General features: G+C 49.0%; 1 protein-coding gene across 2 annotated transcripts in view; it reads left to right on the forward strand.

Moving 5' to 3' along the window:
* The window catches only part of plxnb3 (plexin B3), a 256626-nt gene that overhangs the window by 215386 nt on the left and 38740 nt on the right, over positions 1-2500 (forward strand). The window lies entirely within an intron of this gene.

The raw sequence follows: 2500 nt of genomic DNA on the forward strand, positions 1-2500 counted from the left end.
AGAGGTGAATCCTAACGTTACAGCAGCTTCTCTGTCCGACACGGTAACCTGTTAGAGGTGAATCCTAACGTTACAGCAGCTTCTCTGTCCGACACGGTAACCTGTTAGAGGTGAATCCTAACGTTACAGCAGCTTCTCTGTCCGACACGGTAACCTGTTAGAGGTGAATCCTAACGTTACAGCAGCTTCTCTGTCCGACACGGTAACCTGTTAAGAGGTGAATCCTAACGTTACAGCAGCTTCTCTGTCCGACACGGTAACCTGTTAGAGGTGAATCCTAACGTTACAGCAGCTTCTCTGTCCGACACGGTAACCTGTTAGAGGTGAATCCTAACGTTACAGCAGCTTCTCTGTCCGACACGGTAACCTGTTAGAGGGGAATCCTAACGTTACAGCAGCTTCTCTGTCCGACACGGTAACCTGTTAGAGGGGAATCCTAACGTTACAGCAGCTTCTCTGTCCGACACGGTAACCTGTCAGAGGTGAATCCTAACGTTACAGCAGCTTCTCTGTCCGACACGGTAACCTGTTAGAGGTGAATCCTAACGTTACAGCAGCTTCTCTGTCCGACACGGTAACCTGTTAGAGGTGAATCCTAACGTTACAGCAGCTTCTCTGTCCGACACGGTAACCTGTTAGAGGTGAATCCTAACGTTACAGCAGCTTCTCTGTCCGACACGGTAACCTGTTAGAGGTGAATCCTAACGTTACAGCAGCTTCTCTGTCCGACACGGTAACCTGTTAGAGGTGAATCCTAACGTTACAGCAGCTTCTCTGTCCGACACGGTAACCTGTTAGAGGTGAATCCTAACGTTACAGCAGCTTCTCTGTCCGACACGGTAACCTGTTAGAGGTGAATCCTAACGTTACAGCAGCTTCTCTGTCCGACACGGTAACCTGTTAGAGGGGAATCCTAACGTTACAGCAGCTTCTCTGTCCGACACGGTAACCTGTTAAGAGGTGAATCCTAACGTTACAGCAGCTTCTCTGTCCGACACGGTAACCTGTTAAGAGGTGAATCCTAACGTTACAGCAGCTTCTCTGTCCGACACGGTAACCTGTTAGAGGTGAATCCTAACGTTACAGCAGCTTCTCTGTCCGACACGGTAACCTGTTAGAGGTGAATCCTAACGTTACAGCAGCTTCTCTGTCCGACACGGTAACCTGTTAGAGGTGAATCCTAACGTTACAGCAGCTTCTCTGTCCGACACGGTAACCTGTTAGAGGTGAATCCTAACGTTACAGCAGCTTCTCTGTCCGACACGGTAACCTGTTAGAGGTGAATCCTAACGTTACAGCAGCTTCTCTGTCCGACACGGTAACCTGTTAGAGGTGAATCCTAACGTTACAGCAGCTTCTCTGTCCGACACGGTAACCTGTTAGAGGTGAATCCTAACGTTACAGCAGCTTCTCTGTCCGACACGGTAACCTGTTAGAGGTGAATCCTAACGTTACAGCAGCTTCTCTGTCCGACACGGTAACCTGTTAGAGGTGAATCCTAACGTTACAGCAGCTTCTCTGTCCGACACGGTAACCTGTTAGAGGTGAATCCTAACGTTACAGCAGCTTCTCTGTCCGACACGGTAACCTGTTAGAGGTGAATCCTAACGTTACAGCAGCTTCTCTGTCCGACACGGTAACCTGTTAGAGGTGAATCCTAACGTTACAGCAGCTTCTCTGTCCGACACGGTAACCTGTTAGAGGTGAATCCTAACGTTACAGCAGCTTCTCTGTCCGACACGGTAACCTGTTAAGAGGTGAATCCTAACGTTACAGCAGCTTCTCTGTCCGACACGGTAACCTGTTAGAGGTGAATCCTAACGTTACAGCAGCTTCTCTGTCCGACACGGTAACCTGTTAGAGGTGAATCCTAACGTTACAGCAGCTTCTCTGTCCGACACGGTAACCTGTTAGAGGTGAATCCTAACGTTACAGCAGCTTCTCTGTCCGACACGGTAACCTGTTAGAGGTGAATCCTAACGTTACAGCAGCTTCTCTGTCCGACACGGTAACCTGTTAGAGGTGAATCCTAACGTTACAGCAGCTTCTCTGTCCGACACGGTAACCTGTTAAGAGGTGAATCCTAACGTTACAGCAGCTTCTCTGTCCGACACGGTAACCTGTTAGAGGTGAATCCTAACGTTACAGCAGCTTCTCTGTCCGACACGGTAACCTGTTAAGAGGTGAATCCTAACGTTACAGCAGCTTCTCTGTCCGACACGGTAACCTGTTAAGAGGTGAATCCTAACGTTACAGCAGCTTCTCTGTCCGACACGGTAACCTGTTAGAGGTGAATCCTAACGTTACAGCAGCTTCTCTGTCCGACACGGTAACCTGTTAGAGGTGAATCCTAACGTTACAGCAGCTTCTCTGTCCGACACGGTAACCTGTTAAGAGGTGAATCCTAACGTTACAGCAGCTTCTCTGTCCGACACGGTAACCTGTTAAGAGGTGAATCCTAACGTTACAGCAGCTTCTCTGTCCGACACGGTAACCTGTA

Source organism: Salmo salar, chromosome 15 (assembly GCF_965601325.2).
Source record: "Salmo salar chromosome 15, fSalSal1, whole genome shotgun sequence".
In the NCBI taxonomy this organism is placed as follows: Eukaryota; Metazoa; Chordata; class Actinopteri; order Salmoniformes; family Salmonidae; genus Salmo; species Salmo salar.